We start from the raw sequence: 22,813 nt of genomic DNA on the forward strand, positions 1-22,813 counted from the left end.
AATTTCTTTATCTTTGCTGCTCACCGGATTTGTGTTAGAATGATACTTTTAAAATTCATTAGACCAGTAATAATGCAGTGGCATTTAACCTGATACTCGGATGGCACAATGTGCTCTCGTTAATGTGGCTTGTCTGCACAGTTACACACTAATAAAGGGCCTTTTCATTCTATTCTCTGTTCAACTGAAGGCCACTGTTAATGATTGTTTCTAAGCCATACATCTCCTGAGTACACATTTCTTAACCCATAATAACTAATGTTTCTTGCCAGAAACCTGGTTTAATCTTTTTTTTCAAATCCATATCCAAATTGGTCACGTTGGCTTTGCAGAACAAACCCCAGTACATACTTAAGCCTCATTCTTTGTTATGACTGTGAACCCCTAGCACAGCACCTGGGACAGAGAGGCTCACTAAATATTTACTGAAAGCAGAATGGATAAATGAACAAAACCACTAGCATGGATGGTGTCAGGGATTGTGTCTCCCAAAAAGATTTATTGACGTCCTAATCCCCTAGTAACTCAGAATGTGATCTTATTTGGAAATAGCGATGGTGATGATGGAATCAGTTAAGGTCAAATGATGTCATACTGGAGTAGGGTGGCCCCTTAAGCCAATAAGGCTGATGTTCTTACAAGAAGAGGAAATGTGGACACTGACAGGTGAGGGAGAATGCCATGTGATAAGGGAGGCAGAGAACGCCAGGGATTGCGGAAACCAGAAGAGAAGCATGGAAAAGATTCTTCCCTGCAGACTTTACGGAAGCATAATTCTACCCACAACTTGATTTCAGCCTTCTAGCCTCCAGGACTGTGAGATGATAAATTTCTGTTGTTTTAAGCCACCTGGTCTGTGGCATTTTGTTACAGCAGCCTTAGGAAATGAAGGCACATGGCATGATTTCTGGAAGTGCAGCAGGATGGAATGACTTGGAACTAAAGCCACAAGATGAACTTTTACTAGCTTCCATTTTGTCTTTCAAAAAAAGAGCCCTCCTAAAAGCTTGAATATTCCATCAGTCTGGCCACATTTCTCATGGTCTGAGTTTATTAGCTTGTATTAGTTCTATTAGAATGGATTTCATGTCACTTGGAAAATGCTCAAGCAGAACCTGTAAGTCCTACTTTGGAGGGTACATCTGCCCCTATGGTGGCTGAGATGAAGGTAGATATTCAATATGATCATCGTTCCAATGTTCTGAAACATAACCAGGCTGTCTTAATTAATTATGGAAATTTGAATAAGGTTAAGAGCTCAGCTGTGTACTATATTCCATGCATTGTTGGAATGGCAGAAAAATCGAAATATTTGTGGGCATTATTTCCCCATTATTTTCTTTCCCCATTTAGTCAGTTCCTCTTTCTCTAAGCATTGCCTCAGTGAAGGGATATAATAGGAGAAAGCAGAGAAAGGTGCAGTTTTTTCCTAGATTTTGAGTGTTGAAAAGCACAGAAAATCATGAGGGGAACAGAATTGAGTAAGAACAGGGGCTCTGCAGGTTGGGAGAGAGAGCAGCGTGGAGAGGAAGGACAGATGTGTGAGAAATAACTGTTGGTGGGTCCCACCGATATGAGGCCCTGCACCGGCAACTTGGGCTCAACCTGGACCAAGAACAATGGAGGGGGGCAAAGAACCCAGATAGGCTTATGAGGTTCAAGTGAATTGATCCATGTCATGTCTCCCAGGCAGACTCTAGGAAGTTAGGAAGACACCAGGGGAAAAAAATGGCCTTGGCGAGACTCTTCGGTGCTTCCCTGTGGGAGGGCAGTGTGTGATTCCCAAGGGCCTAAGATTGGCCCAGAAGCAGATTAAAAACCCAGCAAATCCAAAGGAGCCATGAAGTTGGAAAGCTGAAAAGGTGAGTGGGTCATATGGGATGATGGCTCTCACAGCAGATGAGCAGGAACAGAAGACATTGAGGAAAAGGTGGACTTCCCTCATGCCCCAACCCCAGTGCTTTTCTATCTATAATGGTAGCTTCTGCAACTTAGATACCAGTGCAGGAAAAAGTTTGGAAGGATTGAAGAGTTGACTGAGCTTTGTCTACTACCCTAATAGAAAGTGAGGTTGAAAAAGCGATGATGTTCATTTGTAGAAAATTAAAGCTCTATTGCTGTTCACTTGTAGGCTAATATTTGAACCCATTGCATTTAAGAAAATAATAACAATGGTTAATTTTCATTGAACACTCATCATATAGTATACCTGGCATTGTTTTAAGTGCTTTATGTGTCTTAACTCATTTAGAGAAGAGGTCCTCTGCTTTTTAACTTTCTTTTGACTTTTATCTTGTCCTTACATAAGAACATTTAGAAGTGCTTTAGTATTTTTGTTTTTACAGTTCGGTGGCATTAATTACATTTACAATGTTGTGCCACTATCACCACCATCCATCACATAAAGTTTTTTATCACCCCAAACAGAAACTTTGCATCTATTAAGCAGCAACTCTCCACTCCCCCTGCAACCACCACCCAGCCTTTGGTAAACATCAATCTATTTTCTGCCTCTATTAATTTGTTTATTCTATATATTTCATATAAGTGGAATCATACAGTATTTGCCTTTTTGTATCTTGTTTATTTCACTCAACAAAATGTTTTCTTTGTTCATCCATGTTGTAGCATGTGTCAGAACTTCATTCCCTTTTTAGGCTGAATAATATTCCATTGCATGTATATACCACATTTTTTGATCCATTCATATAGTATGTTTCTAACAAGAAAAACATGCTTTATTATTCAAAGCTTGCTCATTTTTAAAAATATCTTATTATGGGTAATTTCAAACTGATGCAAAAGTAGAGAGGATAATGTAAAAGAACCTCCATGAACCCATTTCCCAACCTTGATAATTATCAACTCGTGGCCAATCATATTTCTTATTTTGAACCAAATCCTAGGCACTGCATCATTTTGTCTATAAATATTCAACATATAGCTCTGAAAAATAAGGCTTAATTTCATCAAATATCCAATGTTCAAGTTTCCCCAACTTGATCGGTTATTTTTTCAACATTTATTCAAATCAAGATCCAAGCAGGGTCCACTTATTACATTTGCTTTATGTGTCTCTTAAATCCCTTTTACTCTGTAGGTTTCCCCTTTCCTCTTACTTTTTCCTTGCTTCTTATTTACTGGAGACACCAAGTCATTTTTCCTATAGAGTTTCCCACATTCTGAATTTTGCTAATTTCTGTGTTTCATTTAACATGTTCCTCTGACTGTTGTAATTCCTAACTTTACTGCTAGTCTTTAGTCTTAGTTTTTGTCTTTCTCCATTCTCCCAGCTGTACATATACCTACAATATAATGGAGACCTCACTAAAATAAAAACAAAACCAATAGTTAACCAAGATTGGTAGTAGGACAACCTTATTTCCAATGACAATGAAGCTTTCACCTGCACAGTCCAAACCTGGTGTGTTCTGATGAGTCCCCATCCCCCCTTTTGTCCCCAGGCTGTCATCTAACCAGACATTTATTTACTGATGACTCATTCCTTGTCTCAAAATCTTTATTTAAACAAAGATAAACATTAACACACATAAAGCATTAATTTGTTTTGACATTCATGACCTTCTCCTGTGTTTCTAATTTCTTTTTGTTTACCAGACGAGGCTTAGAGTCCTGGGATTTGCAAAATGCTAATAGGCTTCCCATTTACTGTGGGATTGAGGTCATCCCTTAGGGAATAAGCTTTCAACTGATTAGACATATTGAATGGCTGATTTATTTCCATTCAGGCCTCGGGACCAGAAAGACCAGTGGGCTCTCCCCTGAGAGAAGGTGGGCCTAATTCTAGACAGCATTTGATATACTCACAGCTGAGAACTCTTGAAAACAAAAAGAATGAGGGAGGGAGGGTGTCATGTTGTATTGAGAGCAGATAATAACCAGATAAACCATCCACAAACTGGCATATTGTAGTCCTGTGCGTGAATACTGAAAGATACTATTGTTTTAGCTTTGGCCTTTTGGGTGATAGTAGCCTTGGCTTAAATAAATTTGGTCTTAAAACTTTCTCATTTCTAATGCTAGTCAAAGCCTCTCCAAACTCTATTATGTAAAGCATATATATATATATATATATGTATGCTAGTCAGTTAACTACATCCTTAAACTGACTGCTGTAAATAATTCCCCGTTGCATTATAGCATCAAATCTGTTTTGTCTTTTTAAAGAATACAGTTTTTTTTTATTGCATCTGAGTTCCAGTTTAAAACACATGAATTTGGAGGCAGAAAAGGCTTGGAGAATGAAAACCTTAAAACCACGTTACTCGAGAAAGCACATTTTGCATTTGTGTCAACTTTTGAAGGAAAATACTGACGTACTCAGAAGTAGAAACTGATGAATTTTGTTGGATCCATTTTATAGACAGAAACATCAGGAAACTGACACTCGGTCAGAAACCCATGTGAGTGGGTGAGGTTTTGCTCTGCAACTGAAAATAGCAGGTTCCCACAATTTTAAAGATTCAAGAGGAATGGAAACTAGGCTACTGGGAGTGGGGATGGGTGAGGCATAACAAGACTTTATAGACTTTTTAGTTTTCAAAGTGCTTTATCTTATATTTGCTCATTTTTAACTTTATGCCAACCATCTGGAGTATATTATCCTATATATTAAAGAGGAAGAAGACAAGGTAAAGGCAGAATAAGTGACTTTCCCCAAATTACATAATCAATAAGTAACAGGATTTGAAACCAGGTCTTCAGATGTCATATGCATGTTCTCCTAAACCCCACCGAATACCAGATGGCTTTTGCTTGCATGCTTCACAGGATGGACCTGTCCCCCCTTCCCCCTCCACCTTCCCCCCCCCTTCCCCTTCCCCCTGCCCTCTCCACTGAGCTCTGAGCTGCCTTCTCTGGTTACTGTAAGGACAGGACGTGGCTCTTTCTTCTTGCTACTTTTTGATGCACTGCTTGTTATCTGTCTGGTAATTTACAAAGTAACCTTGGGCAAGTTGCTTCTGCTCTCTGGGTTACATTTTCAGTATCTTTAAGATTTCATCTACCGCTGCAATACTCTAATTGTTTTTTGGTGGGAGGGGTGCATGGGTCCAGGAATCAAACCTGAGTCTCCCGCATGGAAGGCAAGCATTCTATACTGAACCACCCATGCACACTCTGATTTTTTTTTTATTAGAACTTAAACTTTAAAGCATAAGAAAAATAATGGCTACAATTTCTTGAGCACTATTAGGTGCTGAGTACTGCCCTGGGTCTTTTGTATGCTAACTCAGTACAGTCCTGCAATATTAACTTTATTTTCTGGTAAGAATCCTTAGCCACAGAAAAGCTCAGCAGCTCTCCCAAAGCTAGGCCCCATTATCTCTCCTGACCCATCGCAATAGCCTCCTAATTGGTCTCCTTTGCTTCCACTTTTGCATCACTACTTCCATTTTTCACACCACATTCAAGACAACCATGTTAAAACTTAAATCACATCTGCCCTGATGGCTTCCCATCCCACTTAGCCTAGTGAAATTCAAACTCCCCACTGTTCTCCTTCACACTCTGATTTAGTCAAAATAATGGCCCCTCCATGGATGTCCATGTCTATTCCCCAGACCTGTGGATATTTTATTTTACGTGGCAAATAAAAGAGGCTTTCCAGGTGTGATTAAGTTAAGAATCTTTATATGGGACGATTATCCTGGAATATCCAAGTAAGTCCATGTCCCTGTAGGGGGGAGGTAGGAAAGTCAGAGTCTGCGAAATATTTGAAGAAGTTGACTTTGGAAGTGGAGGAAGAGTCCAGGAGCCAATGAATGCAGGTGGCCTCTAGAAGCTAAAAAAGGCAAGGAACCTGGCTCTCCCTGGAGCTCCAGAAAGAGTCTAGGCCCTGCAGACACCTTGCTTTGGGTCCAGTGATTTCGGGCTTCTGACCACCAAATGGTAAGATAATACATTTGTGTTGATTTAAGCCACTAAAGTTGATGATTTGTTATAACAACATTGGGAAACTAATGCTCCCACAATGATTCTCTCCCATGCCTCAGTACGCAGAGCTTGCTCTGGTTTCAGGGCAGTTGCACAAGTTCCCTCTTGCCTTACATTCTCTGCTCCAAGATTTTAGAATGACTCCCCCATGTGAGGTAACCTAGCTGTCTGTCACTCTCTGTTGCTCACCTTATTTTATATTCTTAATACTGTTTTGACTGTCAGAAGTTATTTGTTGGTTGATTTGTTTGTTTTCTTTTTGTCTCGCCCAACAGGAAGTATAAGCTCCACGAGAGAAGGTTTTTATCTGTCTCGTTTATTGCTACATCCCCAATGCCTAGAGCACTGTCTGTCACACAGTGTCCATCTGTCATAATGTAGGCAGACATTAAGTGATTTCAAAGGAAGGAAGCGGCGGAACTAACAGAAGACATACACAAACTCAGGTCTGTTTACTCATAAATATTTGTATTTATGGTATTGCTAAGCCACCTCCCCTGCATGTAGAAATGGTTTCTTCTGGAACCTTTCCAGAGTTGGAAATAAGGAGAAAGTTAAATGTATTCAAAGAAATAATCTTACCATATGCTTTTCTCCCTACTGTCAGAATTTTGCTGGTGGCCATGGGAGATTTTCAGAAACTAGAAGATAATATATCTATTTCAAAGATACTGACTACAGTACTCTAAGACCTTCACAATATATAGGACTCCTTTACTATATATGTAATAAATTCGATACTTATATCTACTTTTGAAATAGGAAAACGAATGTCCTTTTAACTCCTTCTAAGAGACCTGATCCAAGGAAGAAGAAGAAGAATATTTCAAGCAATTCCTTTCAAATGAAGATTTGTCTCTTTTTTCTCCTTGTGTAAGTATTGCCAGTGACATTAACACCGTGCATCTCCATAGGGTACCATGGTTCCCTTGCCAGGGAAGCCAGTATTTTGTGGACTTAAATGAATCATCTAGAGTATCCTGGGGAACTAGAAAAGTCAATGGGGAGCTGTGCTGGTTGGCCCGAAGACCCTGGTCAAGAGCCTGCAACTGTACTGACCAATCCCAGTTCCCCTGTGGCTGGTGTGCGAGGCCCCTAATGAGGGTGCAACAAGGTGAGCTGGCCTTATTTCACCCTTACTACTAGCTCCACAGGGAAGGGGTGCTGCCTCTGTCTCAGTACTTCCTTCCAAATCCCCACAGATGGATTTCACTGGGCTATATGTCTGTCCCTTCACTGATCCCTGTGGTCAGTACTCTGATGGGTCAAGACTCTGAGAGATGTCACTTTTTTCCAACCTTCAATTGGGGGTTGGAATCAACGCCACTAAACTGCTTCAAGCAGACCTGGGGACAGGTGATTTCCTAAGGAAGGGAGAATAGATGTTAGGCAGGCAAAAGCAACATATGCCCTCTACCTTTCCTGACTACTAAAGAGGGAGTTTTAGGCATAAGACTCTTGGATATGGAAGATATTTTTAAAGTGTTTTTTTTTTTTTTTTTTGGATTCTTGGATAATACCACATTATTAGCATTAAAGAGCCATCTGGTCTGGGTTTGACTGTTCTATCTGTGTCACTTACAATTTTAGCTTAAATCATTTGGCTTGTATTTTTGTTTCCTAGGCTACTTAAGTAAACTCTATGAAATGGTTTGGCTTAAGCAATGAGAATTTATTTGCTCACATTTTTAAGGCTGACAAAATGTCCAAATCAAGGCATCATCAAGGTGACGCTGTCTTTCCAAAGACAGTGGCATTCTGGAGCTGGCTGCTGGTGATCCTTGGTTCCTGTGTCATGTGGCAAGGCACATGGAGTCATCTCCTGTCTCTTCCTTTTCTTTCAGGTTCATTTCAGTTTCCTGCTTCCTGTGGTTTTCTCTCTCTGTCTGAATTTCACTCTTATAAAAAGACCCCAGTAATAGGATTAAGACCCATCATGATAGAGGTGGGGCACTTGCGCTGGGTTCACGCCCACAGGAATGGATTAAATTGAAGAACACGTTTTTGGGGGGAACACACAACTTCAAACCACCACAGCTTGTAAAATCAGGTAGCAGCATTCAAATATGCTGATTCTGAAAAGCATGCAATTATAAATAGTTGATCATATTTTAGAAATGTAAACATCAGTTCTGAAAACGTTCCCAAAACTTCCAGCAGTGTTTGTGTGTTTTTCTATTTTTGTTCATTTATATTGTTTTGTTTTGTTTTTGTACAGTTGCCAAAAGGAGGGCATTTTATTGTCAATGGGACAGTTATTCCTACACCAGATAAATGATATAGCAAATTTTCTGTACAGATGAAAACTTCAAATGTTTATTTTTCTGTTTTAGGGTGATGTATATTTGAATATTTATAAAGTGTTTATGTTTGTTTTTTTGTAGTTTCTTAAAGTTCAATTTAAAGCTTTATTTCTTATAAAAGTGAAATGCGAAGTGCATTAATTTTATTAGTTTGATATGGGTACATGTCTCATGTGTTGCCAATTTGGAATATATAAATCATACTCCTTTTACATTTTCCTAAGATTTATTTTGTAGGGTCTCTGCTTAATATTATCCTATGAACTTTATAGATTATTGGGCAAGGTATTTAAATTTATTCCACTGACTGTACATTAGCTATTGAATAAATTACAATTGAAAATCCTACAATCACATCTTCTAGGCTTTGTCTGCCATCTACCTTTCCAGGGTCCCTATTATACCATAGGCACTTTATTTAGTAAGGGCATCTGTTGTTTTCATTTATCTTGCAACCCTCTTTCTTTGGTAATAGCACCAGCCCCTTCCTTGCTCTTCTCACTCTACATGGTTCTGATGGGACTGCAAATCATGCTAATGCTGCCTCTGGCAAAGGATTTTAGAAGGTAATCTGGGCTGTATCAGTCATTCCTTAGGACACAATAATTCATTCAAAGAGTGGGCATATCATCCAACCTGAAACACAGTCTCTTCCCAGAAAGTTCTGGAATAGATCCTATTGTCTCTTTGCTGGCAAACAATAAAGGTTTAACCCAAGAGCTACCTGTATCCATGTTCCTTATATCTTAGAGAAAGCTTGTCTGTGGTAAACAAAAAAATGAGGCCAAATGCACCAAGAGAGACAGAAGTCAGAGATGGAGAGATGGGTGGGCCCCAGACAAATATTTTTTTGCAAGGCCTCTGCCTATGTAGCTACTTGATTAAAAAATACATTATAAAATTCTTGGGCCCATGTAATTTATTGCTGAAAATTTAGAGCACTGGGTCAAAAAGAAGTGCTTTCATATTTATTGTTCAATTAATTTATATGACCATTTTGGTACTGTCCAGGCATCATCTTTTTTTGTTCAGGTCCAGGAACAATCTCTTCATGTTTATTACTGTGAAACACATTGTTTTTTTGCCAGTAGTATATCTCTCCCTATGAGAGAAAGGTAGCAATACTTTCATTATTCATACTACCAGGCTGTTTTGACTTTCCTTTGTACTGAAACGATATTCATCTTCTTGCCTCTGAAATCGCCCAGTAACATTTATTTAATGCTGTTCATACGATTACTTGTGAAGCTGTATCATCCACTGGCTCTCTCAGAAGCAATTACTGTGCTTTCTTGATGATGACTACAAATGTGAATCTTATCTAGAGTGTGATGATTAATTTCTTGTGTTGACTTGGCTAGATCATGGGGTCTAGTTGTCTGGTCAAGTGTTAGTCTGCTTGGTACTTTTGAGGGTATTTCATAGATGGGATTTGCACCTACAATCAGTTGATTGTACCTATCATCAACAAAGGAGTCTGCCCTCAGCCATTTGGGTAATCTCTTCATCCAATTAGTTGGAGGTCATAAAAGCTTTTTCTTGATTTCAACATGGGCTCTTGCCTGGATTTCCAGCCAGCTAGAAAATGGGAATGACCATTTGTTTTCTGCTCCTGATAAATTTGCCATTTGAAATTTATCCTCTAAACGTAGAATAGCATAGACCATAATAATTTCATTCATAGAATGTGACCTCTCTCCCTACCTTCCACTAACAGGATAGACAAGACCCATGGGGATAAAGGTAAGAGTGGTTCCGTTTTCATTAGGAATGTACATCACTTGTCCAGTGTGGCTTACAACTGACGTAGAAGTGCAACATCACCATAACAATTGGAAGCAAAAGACTATTGATCAGAAAAGCATGATGACTTTGCAGAGCGATGGTTGCAAAAGCCCTGGCATAGCCAACCCCCATATGCCTGCCACACGGTGGGTGACTGCTCTGGTCCCAGTGGTGGGGGCTCAAGGGTAGAGGATGCCTGCCACGGCCACCCCACGCCTAAGGGTGTACACTGGATGGGCAGTAGATGAACAATGGCTCATACATGCATCCCAAGTCCAAGGGTAGCCGTGGGTTGTCAGTAGGCCAAAGGCCTAAACTGAGTCTGAAGTGAATGAGAATCACCCAAAATCAGCATGTCAACACCATTCTGGCAGTCCAGTCTCAAACAATCCCACAAAAGAAATACCGTGGTGGTTGATAGGAATGATCTGCTCATCAGGCCACCCTCTTGGAACGGGACCCAGCCTTGGATTCCAAAGATGATGTCATGACTGTGAGTCACAGCAGTTTGGGGCATCTGTCTGACACAGGGCAGCCGGTTGAGGAGCACCTCAAAGGAAAAAAATAAGGAAGGGGTCCACTTGGGTCCCAGTCCAGGCTCAGGCAATGCGACCAGCCTGGGCCATCCCAGTTATACAGGGAGACTAAGGACATTTCACAGAAGATACTTCCAGTGTCTAGGTGGCATGTGGGATCTGGTCCTGGCCCAGCATTTCCTGCCTTAATTGGACTGCCAGCCCAGAGGAGGGTTTAGGAAGATATTTCAAAGCCCAGGGCATTCTGAGGCCCAGAGCTAAAAGCATGGGCCTCACTTGTCAGGGTAGAACAACAGTACTGCAGAGGGTCCTAGTGACATTGTTTGAAACCCTAGATTCAATTACTTCTGAGGCCAAATCTACCTCTATTATTCCCATTTTTGCAATCCAATAAATTCCCCCCCTTTTTTTAAGTTGGCATGAGTTGGGTTTCTGGCATAGCAGACAGCACTCTAACTAATGCAAACAGAACTACTCCCTGTTACTGTCAACCTTTGATCATGCTGCTCCGGCTGCTTCAACTTCCTTTTCCCTCCGCCTTCGCACATCCAAACCTGTTTATCCTTCAAGGCTCAGTTTTCAGTACTATGGGTACCACCAGGGATAGAAGGATCATAGGAAAGAACTGTGGACTTTCTATGGAAAGGTTGTACTTGCTTTTATCAGTCTGCCTCTAGGCTATTGACCCAGCACTTTCATTTTCTGTTTCTGGTTGCATTTGGTTCTTAATGTGTGGTACCTAAAACAACAGAAGGAATGAATTTAGTATCTGTTGCCCTAACATCTTGAGAAGAATAAATTTATTTTCATTTCCTTTTTGGATTTCCATGAAACCCACTTAAATTCTTTTTAGACTTCAGCTCAAGGGATATTTTAATGGCCAGATGGGGGATGGATAAGGGTAAGCTGGGACAGTTTGAAGAGAGTGATGAGAGTTGGAATATAAGAGTGTAGGGGTTTGGTTTTTTGTCTGTGAATTTAATGAACCTCCCCATATACCTTTAAAATTGTTCTAGGTGAAGAATTTGCTATCTTGTCTTTAATTAAGTCACCATTCATTACTCACCTTTCTTGGCCTATATTGTATTAAGTAAAAGCCTAAGAAATAGTAACAACTCAGAGGGTACTAGATTGTCCATATTCCATGTAGATCATTGTCATAAAAATTGGTATTCTTGTGAAACTTATTCTCCACAATGAATATTCCAAACTCTCATCACTCTCTTAAAACTGTCCCAGCTTACCCTTATCAATCCCCCATCTGGCCATTAAAATATCCCTTGAGCTGAAGTCTAAAAAGAATTTAAGTTAGGTGCCCCTCCTAACTTCCATGAAACCCCCTTCCATGGATTTCATGGAAATCCAAAAAGGAAATGAAAATAAATTTATTCTTCTCAAGATGTTAGGGCAACAGATACTAAATTCATTCCTTCTGTTGTTTTAGGTACCACACATTAAGAACCAAATGCAACGAGAAACAGAAAATGGAAGTGCTGGGTCAATAGCCTAGAGGCAGACTGATAAAAGCAAGTACAACCTTTCCATAGAAAGTCCACAGTTAGGAAATTCCCAGTGTGATACACCCCAGAGTACCTCACAGAAACACCAAAGCCCAGGAGACACAAAGTTGTGGGAAGACTGAGGAGGGGCACCTAACTCAGCTTGGTAGGGAAGGGGCATGGCAGACATTGTAGGTTACCCATTCATAACCATTTCCCACTGTCATGGTCAGGTTCATGTGTCAACTTGGCCAGGTGGTGGTGCCCAGTTGTCTGGTTGGACAAACGCTGGCCTATCTTTTGCTATGAGGATATTTTATGGACTTAAATCAGGATCATGTTGGCTGCCTCCACAGCTGATTGCATTTATAATCAGCTAAGGAGAGTGTCTTCTACAATGTGTGATGCTTAATCTAATCACCAGAAGGTTTTTAAGGAAAATTCAGAAGAGACGCTCACTCTTCCAGCCAGTCTCTCCTGAGAGTTCATTGAAAACCTTCATCGGAGCTGCCAGCTATGGACTGCCCCTATAGACCTTGAACTTTACATCCGTGAGACACTTCTATGAATTTTATATTTACAGATATCTCCTGCTGTTTCTCTAGAGAAGTCTAGCTAACACACCCTCCTTAAACAGAATCCTAAATGTTCTATAATCATTCACACACTGGATACGTGGGTCCCTCTTCATCCACAAAGATGAAAATAACTCTGTCAAGACTTGGGACAGGAAACAGAAACCATTACAGTAATTTCAGACATAAAATAATTTAATATAGGGAATTAGGTCTGTAGGAGTCACTGGAAGAGCTAGAGTAATGAGCTGTAGGCTGGGCCTCTGAGAATAACTCCCAGAATACTGCAGAACTGGTAGATCAGTAGAGCTAGGGATTAAAGGATCCCTAGGGCAGCTCCCCTAGGAGTTACCGGGAGACCCAGGGAACTCGGTGTCCCTGATTAACATCTTCTTTATCTTAGTTTCTAAGGCCTTCTGGTGCCAGGTGGTCTCTACCCCATGATTTACTATGGGTTTGAAGTTGTTCTGTCGGGTTTCTAATGCTAACAAAGGGAAACAAGATAGTCTGTTAGCAATTCACTAAGCAGACAATTCTCACTAAAAACATCCCACATCATTAGCTGAACCAGATTGTGAGTGCCCTAGGAAGATTTTCTGTGGTCCTTGAGATCAGTGGTCTTCAAACTTTTTGCTCACATACCTCCTGAAGGAAAATTGAAAATGTTGTATCCTTCACACATTTTTCTATTGACACCTACAATTTTTCATTATAAATTTACAAAGGATGTAATTCCCAGCATATTGTAATTAATGCTAATATAAATAAAGCTGTTAGCTCACTCTTTAAATTTTACCCTGAAGAATTTAAATCCCACAGTGGCTTGTTACCCAACATTATTCATTTTAAGTGTCTTGGAGTAGGTCTATTGGATCTATTCTGTTTGGGGTACACTGTACTTCTTGGATCTGTAATTTTATGTCTTTCATTAAAGATGGGAAATTTTCAGTGATCATTTCCTCTACTAGTCTTTCTCCTCCTTTTCCCTTTTCTTTTCCTTCTGGAATACACACAATATGTATATTCATGTACTTCATGTTGTCATTCAATTCCCTGAGAACCTGCTCATATTTTTCCATACTTGTCCCTATGATTTGTGTGTCAAATTTCAGATGTCCAGTCGTCTAGTTCACTAGTACTTTCTTCTGCCCCTTCAATCTATTTCTGTAGATTTCCATTTTTTTCATCTCTTCTATTGTGCCTTTAATTCCCATAAGTGCTGTGATTTGTTTTTTCGAACTTTGAGTTTCTTCATTTTGTTTGCCCAATGTCTTCTTTATGTCCTCCCTCAACTCATTGATTTGATTTTTGACAAGATTTTGCATGTCTGTTTGAACAGCCTGAATTACTTATTTCAACTCCTGTATCTCATTTGAATTGTTGGTTTGTTCCTTTGACTGGGCCATAGCTTCGATTTTCCTAGAATGGCCTGTTATTTTTTGCTGGTGTTTAGGCATTTGATACTTTTACCTTGTATTTTCTTGCGGGATGGCTTTGTTCTCTATTGGTTCTTTGACATCTAGTTCATCTTATTCTAAACCTCCAGCATAGGTTCTGTTTGATCAGATTTTTTCAGTTCTCGTTTTACTGTTTCTTGCCCTGCCTATATGGAGCCTTTTTTTTTTTCCTTTCTTTCTTTTTTTTTCCTTTGAGATGAGTCTTCTCAGATATTATAGACCCAGTCAGATTTTCCCAGACAGGACTAGCCCCTCACAGGAGGAAAGAGTCGTCAGCATTAGTTTTCCCTGAGGATGAGACCCAGCAGGTTGACAGACTTCTCTACGAAGTCCCTAGTCTATGTGTTTTTCCTGTCCTGCCCAGTATGTAGTTTGTTGCCTGTGGCTTCCCACCAGTATATAGCGGTGTTGGGCCTTTAACTTCAGCAGACCCTCCCTGCTGGGGGCATGGTTGAAACAGAAGTGAGGTTGTAAAATGACATTAATTGCTTCAGTTTTCCAGTCCCTGGGGCCTGAATTCCTTGAAGAAGGAATTACATTTGAGCTGGGCCCCACCTTTCTCTTGGGAAGGGACAGCCTTTAGGGAATTACCTGCTTTCACCTGACTAGTTAGTTTGACTCTCAGACAAGCATAATTCCACCCTTACCTGGGGCACTGTTGGAGCGTGAGAAGGCTTCAAGTTCTAATGAGCTATTAAAGAGTAGGAAAAAAGCAAAGAAAAAAATATCCTTTTCAGAGCAGGACCCCAGTTCCTTGAGTTTGTCCATGAAGTTGGTGCATGGCTCTATGTATCTCCAGGCTCTATGTGCCCCCTTTTCTTGGAGTCCAGCCCTTTTCCAGTATTTTGTGCTTAAAAGCATTTGGGTTTATTGTTGTTGTTGTTTTCTCTTTGGCCCCAACCCCTCTCTGCCAGGGCAAAAACTCCTAGTACCTTTAGTGCTTATTTCTGGGGGCCTATTTTCAGTCGTCAGAATTTGTTAATCAGCTCCACAAGTGATGCTTGGTTGAGCTAAGCCCTTGCTGCTAGTAAAGTCTCTTTCCTTTCCTCTTGGGGAACCATCCTGCCATGCCCATGGGGGAGGGGTGCTGGCCTCTGCAGCTTGGGGGACTTACAGTTCTGTGGGTCTCAGCCAGTCCAGCTGATCCAGACTGGTGTAAGGTGTGTCTGGTCACTGCTGGAGGCCCAGCAGTTGTTTTGTACTGTTTCTGGCTATTTACAAGCTCTGGAGAATGAACTAAATTCCATGTCACTAAGTTGCCATCTTGCTCTGCCATGTTATTCATTTTAAATATATATGAATTAGCTTTTCTAAAAGTCAGAAATTTACATTCTTCGTTTTTCGTCTTGAATTCATATTTTCACTCTATTATCCCTACAGAATATCTTATTGCATATTTTTATCCTTGAAAATCTTTTAAAGATCATTACATCATTCTTCTTCACAACAGTCATATGTTTACATAATTTTACTTTCCTGTGATTCTAAGGTTCTAGGTGTTAAAAATGTCTTCTGGGTGGAGCTATCAATATAATTATTAATAGTACACAATTGATCAAACAATAGTTATATTACAAATTGGTGAATATTATTAAACATCAAAACTGAAATTTTATTGAAAATGTATCTGTTAATGAAATGCAAGGAAGGGTTTTCTTTTCCAGTGTATTCGTGGATGAATTTATTTATAGCTAAGATAAGACAGAGTTCCACCCCAGTTCTATTCATGTGTTTGATATAATTTATATAGATATAAATGTGGACGTATTTTGTTCACAGAAATAAGTAGATGGAAATGGAAGGAATTTGTTGGAGCAGTGTTATTCAAGCCTTCAATCTCCTTTCAATTGGCTATATGTGAAAAATCACATAATGATCTATCACTTAAATTATTTTTAATGATCTAGCAAGTGGGAACTTTGTTCACCAGTCATCTAAACCATTTCCTTTTTTAGCACCAATACTGACAGGTTTCTAATTGTCCCTATTCTGTGCACCTGGAGACAATACACCATAGTAGGAGGCACCATCTATGAGAAGAGTGACTTTCTTTTGTCAAGTGGGAAAATGACAATAGTGAAAGGAGAATGGCAAAGCATGTTCTCAGGCAGATCAATTTTAGCAAAGCATTGAAATGAAACTTGAGGATCTGGAACTGGTTCCCTTAAAACTATTCATGCTCTGTAGTGCTTGGAGAGTTACACCTTTAGGGGTGAGCTTAGCCTGGTTTGAAGATTTCTATTCACTAATAGTACATATTTTAATAAAAATGATTAGGGAGCAACAGAAATTATGGCAGTCCTAAGAAAAATGATAGGGATAAGTGGAATAACATGGTGGTCAAGCAAAGAGCTCTGTAAACCCTCCCTCTGAAATTTTCTAGCTTTGTGATGTTGGGCAAGTTACTTAACAGTTCCATTCTTAATTCTTTATCTGGAAAGAAAGTCAAGAGTAATATCTACCTCAGAGGGTTGTTGTATGAATTAAATGAGTCAACATGTAAAGCATTTAGAACAGTGTTTCACAAGTAGTAACCACTCAATAACTCACTAATATTACTACTAGGAAATGATTATATATGTGATAAAAATGAAGACAATAACTCTGAAATAAGTTAAAGTTTGATCATACTTTGCTATTACCAAAGCTAATTGGTTTAGTTTCAGGATTAAATGAAAAGTACAAGTTTACATAGCAAGTGTGTGCCAGAGCAAAGATTCTTCCCCAGAGTTTGCATTCTTAATGACTTTCTATGTTGTCTCCTGAAAAGCAAATGAAACAAGTGTAAATGAATATATGGTGTATATCCATATATTTAATGTTATCAATTCATATATTTAACTGTAAAATTATTCTTTCTAGATCGAAGAGAAGCATTTGTAAGGCAAAATTCATAATAAACTTATTTCCAGAGGGGCAAAAAAAATGTTTATTGTGTTCTTCCCCCGCCCTTCTATAACCATAGAAATTTCCATTTAGGACCCTAACCCCACCCCCCACCCCACCCCCACACATTTATTACTAAATATATCATCCTACTTTTGGTGCTTAGAGGTTCAGGATTCTCGCCTTGTTACTGAGGCTTCAGACAGATGGTATTCAATAGTTTTATCTTTATTAAATGAAAATTGGATAGAGTGTTTTTCAGTATTATTTCATTTCTCCAATATTTCCAAAGTCCCCACTCTCAACCCATGCTAAATTTGGGGTTTGTGTTTAATAGCCTGTACAATGAGTTGAAAAACATAACAAAGAGCTTGAAAACCCTCATCTGAGTAACATCGACTTCAGGAACAGCTGCTAAGATAAAATAAATCTGAGAGAGCTCAGCAACCAGAACGCAATTGCTTTTCTTTTTAAAGGGACAGGCAGATTCTCATATGATTTTAAGTCTTAAGCTGTAACTTTAAATCAATTCTATATTTTAATTGACATCAATGTTTTCAAAATCTGAAATTTCATGTCTCCCCGGGAGACGTAAAAAGTCACTGGCTAGTGGGCTCTCTGCTTCTCGTGGCTGTCGTTCTTCTCTGACTCTCTCTGAATCTCTTCATTCTCCAAAATGTTTCCTCTTTTATAGGACTCCAGAAACTTCTCAAGACCCACCCACATGGGTGAAGACCTAATCCAGTTTAACAACCACTCTTGATTAAATCACATCTCCAGGGAGATGATCTGATTAGAGTTTCAAAGATACAGTATTGAATAGGGATTATTCTACCTTTATGAAATGGGATTTTTTTTTTTTTTAACATGGGCAGGTACCGGGAATTGAACCCGGGTCCTCAGGCATGGCAGGCAAGCATTCTTACCTGCTGAGCCACCGTGGCCCGCCCATGAAATGGGATTTTGATTAAAACATGGCTTTCATCTTTTCAAACCAGCACAATGGGCATAATGGAAACAAGGTGTTATCAGTTAATTGTATCCCCCTAAATGCTGTGTTGAAGTTCTAATCCGCAGTTCCTGAGATTGTGTTCTTATTTGGAAATAAGGTCATTGTAGATGGGCTCAGTTAAGTTAATGTAAGGCTATCCTGGAATAGGGTGGACCATTAATCCATTATGACTTGAGTACATATAAGAAGGGTAGAAGAGGGCTGAGGTGGTTTAGCAGGCAGAACTCTCACCTGCCATGCCAGAGACCTGGGTTCATTTCCCAGTGCCTGCCCATGCAAAAAAAAAAAAAAAGAAAGGGAGAAGAGACAAACAGAGAGGAAGAGGAGAATGCCTTGTAAAGATGAAGACAAGAAAGAAGCTATGTAGAAATGGATGCATTGATTGGAGTTATGCACATAACAAGCCAAGGAATGCCAAAGATTTCTGACAAACACCAGAAGCTAGAAGAGGCAAAGAAGGATTCTCTCCTACAGGTTTCAAAGGGAACATGGCTCTGTTGAAACCTTGAATTCAAACTTCTGGCCTCTAGAACGGAGACAACAAAATTCTACTATTTTAAGCCACCACTTTCTGGTACTTTGTTTTGGCATCCCTAGAAAATTAAAGCAGAAGGAGTGAAGGGAAAACAAGGTGGCTGGAGGAGAGAACTGGGAGGAGACACACATGATGACTAATTTTTTAAAAAGTGAAATTCTAGGTAGTATGTAATGAAACCTCACTGATTTGCAGTAAAAATACAAAAATCATATTATACTGGTATGATTGGTTACTGAAAATAATGTGGTTGTATCTAGGGCTTGAACTAACCTGATCAAAGTGTTATATCAGAATTTTGAGAAATCCTCCTGAATGCTCAAAATTATTACCTGTCAAGTGTGTGTGTGTGTGTATATATTTTGCATGTGTGTACACTAAAGGAGGTATGCTTCTCTCCTGCAAGTATAGGATTTGAGAAGTACTCTGGTTGGTACTGAGAACCCTTCTGTGATAGTACCTTATCAATTGCTTAAATAATTTATGTATAATCAAGTTTTGCACAGCATATTTTAAAATTAAATCAATTTGGAGACAAATGGAAAGTTGAGAACTAAAGTGTTAGAGCTCAATAAATTTCATCGAGTGTTTTAGTTCCAAAAGGGGACTCAAAGAAAGGACAAAACACACTCACTCAGCAGACCGCTCAAAAATCTAAGGAGCTAGAAATGGAACACCTAGAGGGTTATCAGGAAATTGCCTGCTGTTCTATATGTCTCTGTGTATGTGGTGGTGGTGAAGGGTATAGTCTACTTTTCTGGGGATTTTCACCCGGGTGGAGGTGGGAGGAGAAGGGAGCAGCAATGGTCTGCTTTTTCTGCAAACTCAGTCAGCACTTAGCCAATGGCACTAGCATTTCAAGCCAGGCTACTACTGGCCCAAATCCAAAGGGATTGGCCATAAATGAGTCATCTTTGGAAATGCAGTGTGATGCAGAGATCCCTTTTAGAAATCAGAAAGCAGAGCTGGCAACTTTTGGTTTGTGGGCTTTTTCAACCTTCAGAACAACTGTCAGGCTTGCAGAATGAAGAAGGCCCCATGGCCCTGTCCCAATTCTTTCTCTTCCTTGGAGTATTCCTGATCTCCAGTCCTCAGAGAGGACTCTGAAGTCACTGGGTGTTCTAGTTTGCTAGCTGCTGGAATGCAATATACCAGAAACGGAATGGCTTTTAAAAAGGGAAATTTATTAAGTTGCAGGTTTATAGTTTTAAAGACATGGAAATGTCCAAATTAAGGCACCAACAATTAAGGTTACCTTCACTCAAGAAAGGCCGATGGAGTTCAGGGTTTCTCTCTCAAGTGAGACGGCACATGGCGAACACAGTCAGGGCTTCTCTCTCGGCTGGAAGGGCACATGGCGAATACGGCATCATCTGCTAGCTTTGTCTCCTGGCTTCCTATTTCATGAAGCTCCCCGGGAGGCGTCTTCCTTCTTCATCTCCAAAGGTCGCTGACTGGTGGACTCTCTGCTTTGTAGTGTTGCTCTCTCTGAATCTCTCTGAATCTCTTATTCTCTTATTATAGGACTTCAGAAACTAATCAAGACCCACTCAAATGGGTGGAGACATGTCATCGCCTAATCCAGTTTAACAACCATTCTTAACTAAATCACATCAACCAGGGAGATGATCTCATTACAGTTTCAAATATACAGTATTGAATAGGGATTATTCTACCTTTATGAAATGGGACTTATATTAAAACATGGCTTTTCTTAGGGGACATGCTTCCTTTCAAACCAGCACACTGGGTCTTTGAAATCTGTCTCATATTATTTTGCAGTTAATTACAAACAACCTTAAATTAATGTGTGAATTAAATGAGGCCAGGGATTGAAAGTACCTAGTAGAGTGTCAAGCAAAAGACTTCACTTACCCACTCTGCTTCCTTGGAAAGGTAGGTTCTCACCAGAACACAGAATTAATAAAGCAGAATTATTAAGCAAGTGGTGACTCAGCCCATACTCTCATTTATAATAGCTTACAGGCCCTAACAAGAAATGTTCACTAGATCCAGAAATTGTTGCTGCTATTGAAATAATCCAGATGGTATGAATTAGAGCAGAAGCCCTTTATAATTTGGTCTATTATTATCCAAACTTGAATATTAGTGGAAGCCGAGCAGCCTGAATGTTGCTGGGATATTGGAAACGTTGTCTCTGAGGAACATATATGAACAGAGCCCAGCTTGGGGGTGGTATTAACTTTATATATTACAACTAGGTCCTATTTACTTCAGCAAAATTAAAATGTTTGAAAATCACAATAATACATACTTGTAAAATTCCATGTTACAGAAGTTAATAAAATGTACAGCAATGCTCTTTTCCTCCTATTCATCTCCCTAACTCACTTGGTGGCAAACCTTGGGTGCCAGGTTTGGGTAATCACCAAGTGCCTGCCTTCGTGGTGTTTACGTTCTAGCCTGAGGACACAGACCACAAGAAAGGAAGCAAACAAAATAACTGAGGGGCTGGTTTCCAAGCCTGAGAAGGTTGCTTTACATATAGAGGCGGGACCTGAATGATGAAAAAGAACCAGATCCTTGAACTGTGATAGGGAACCTTCTGAGTGCAGCCTGCGGCCTTTCCCTGTTACCCACAAAGAAGCCCTGTGCCTGGGACAAGTTGTGTTGTCGCCCTGGCTCCTACGATGGGATGGTAAATGTGGGCTGACTCCCTTCTGCAGAGGGCCTTGAGGTAAAACACATCCCCTAACAGATAGTGGACCTTTGGGCTTTTTGCCCAGAACATCTGGAAACATTCACTGGAGACAGCCTGAATAAAGTATGTACATTTTATGGCACCTTACTCACCCCCCTCTGCTAGGCCTGCTCCTAGTGGGGAGGGAGCAGGGTCCCTCCACTAAGACACAAGCACAAAATTTGTGTAGATCATCCACCTCTCTGCTTCATGGGGTGAGACCTGCTGGACACGGCATACTGATGCCCACTACTGAGCTGACCTTGCTTTGTCTCTTCTCCATGTGAGTAAACATCATTCCATCCATTGTATGTTTGAGTTGTGCTTTTGCTGATGACCCAGACACCTGCAAACCGTGGTGGTTGGGACACTGGGACTGCTGTTCCCAGTGGCAGGCATCTGTGGGCTTTCTTGTCCTCCAAGACGGGAGACTCCTGCCTTGGAGGTGGTGGTAGGTGTCACTCCTTCTGATCAATGTGAACCCTTGTGGGAAGAGGCTTCTAGGAGAACTGAACGGCAAGAACAAAGGGCCAGGGGACAGGAAAGGGGACTCTGAGGCTGGCTGCACTTTGTGTGTCAAGGCAAGAGTGGTTAAAGGTGACAGGGGCCAGATAATGCTGTGCAGGCCTAGGCAGGAAGTTCAATTTTATGCTAAATACAAGGAGAGGCCATCAATGGGCTTTAAGGGAGTATGTGTGGGCCGGAGGTGGGGGTGGAGGTATCTGATTTTTGAAAGATGATTCTGACATCTGTGTGGAGAAGATAATCATCAGTAAACAAAGCAGACAGAAGTCCCTTTTCCTCCTGGGCTTACATTCTAATGGAGGAGAGAGACAGCCTCCCATCACCACCAAAAAAATAAATAAATAAAATAAAATAAGAAAGAAATTATATTGTATGGTTAAAGAAGATATGAAAGCAATATGAGACATTTGGATAGCTGGAGAAGAGTTTCCATTTTAAACAATGTTTTTAGGTTGGGCCTTACAAAGAAAGTGGTGTTCGAACAGGCTGGAAAGGGAGAAGTAAGTAAAATAGATGTTAAAGGGAAGAGCATTCAAACACAGGAAAAAGCCAGTACAAAGGCCATGAGGCAGGAATGTATCTGGTAAGGTTGAAGAACAGCCAGGCAGCTAGTGGTTAGTCAAAGGAGTAAGGGAAAGAGTAGTAGGGCATGAGGTCAGAGAGGAAAGGAGGGTGGAGGGCTGATCATGAGAACCTTAAAACCACAGCAAGAATTTTAACATAGTAAGAATTAATGCTGAGTGAGGGAAGCAGAAGCAGACTAGTGACATGCTCTGACATAATTATCTGACTGCTGTGATGATAATAGCCTATAGAGGAGCAAAGGTAGAAGATGGGATGTTTTTCGGGAAAAAAAACAGTTCATAGTCACATCCCCCTACTTTTGCTAAAAGAGAGGAACACAGCAAAGGTAGAGCTTTTTTTTTTTTTAAATACTGTCATGGTCAGGTTCATGTGTCAACTTGGCCAGGTGGCAGTACCTGTTTGGTTGGGCAAATGCTGGCCTGTCTGTTGCTATGAGGATATTTCATAGAATTAAATCAT

The 22,813-nt window shown here is 40.2% G+C and overlaps 1 long non-coding RNA gene across 1 annotated transcript in view; it reads left to right on the plus strand.

Annotated features, from left to right (window-relative positions):
* The window catches only part of LOC143650099 (uncharacterized), a 33,874-nt gene extending 24,897 nt beyond the window's left edge, over positions 1-8,977 (plus strand). Inside the window, exons 2-4 of the long non-coding RNA XR_013159366.1 lie at positions 6,231-6,401; positions 6,870-7,069; positions 8,734-8,977. This is a non-coding gene — a long non-coding RNA (uncharacterized LOC143650099). The remainder of the gene's footprint in view (positions 1-6,230; positions 6,402-6,869; positions 7,070-8,733) is intronic.
* The last annotated feature ends 13,836 nt before the right edge of the window (positions 8,978-22,813 follow it).

Source organism: Tamandua tetradactyla, chromosome 11, assembly GCF_023851605.1.
Source record: "Tamandua tetradactyla isolate mTamTet1 chromosome 11, mTamTet1.pri, whole genome shotgun sequence".
In the NCBI taxonomy this organism is placed as follows: domain Eukaryota; kingdom Metazoa; phylum Chordata; class Mammalia; order Pilosa; family Myrmecophagidae; genus Tamandua; species Tamandua tetradactyla.